This window comes from Penaeus monodon, chromosome 34, assembly GCF_015228065.2.
Source record: "Penaeus monodon isolate SGIC_2016 chromosome 34, NSTDA_Pmon_1, whole genome shotgun sequence".
Taxonomy (NCBI): Eukaryota; Metazoa; Arthropoda; class Malacostraca; order Decapoda; family Penaeidae; genus Penaeus; species Penaeus monodon.
Window position 1 is genome coordinate 2,487,366 of NC_051419.1, and position 365 is coordinate 2,487,730.

At 44.9% G+C, this 365-nt stretch overlaps 1 protein-coding gene across 1 annotated transcript in view; it reads left to right on the top strand.

Annotated features, from left to right (window-relative positions):
* The window catches only part of LOC119594505 (cell division control protein 42 homolog), a 178,192-nt gene that overhangs the window by 177,519 nt on the left and 308 nt on the right, over positions 1-365 (top strand). The window lies entirely within an intron of this gene.

The following is a 365-nucleotide window of genomic DNA, read 5'->3' on the forward strand; positions in this document are numbered from 1 at the left end:
GTCCCGCGATCGTCCACGCTTCGGGGAATGTCTCGAGCCGAAGCCTCCCAGTGCAAGGCGCAAAGACCTTGGCGTGCGTCGGCTCGCCCTCGCGTGTGAAATGCAGTGGACCCCAGATGAAGGACCTGCAGCCGTGCAGTTTGTGTGTTTCCAGACGCAGAACAATCGAGAGGCTAAAACTCACTGATATACTAAATAGTATGATTTTATACTTTCATTATAATCCTTTTGATTTCTTCGAACGATTCAGCAACAAGCACAAAAAATTGCACAAATTACGCTTAAATTGTCCCTCCTTTTTATTAAATCCCTTTTTGAATAATTCCCCAGTTCTTCAAACACCCCATTAGAAGTCCTTTTTTTGT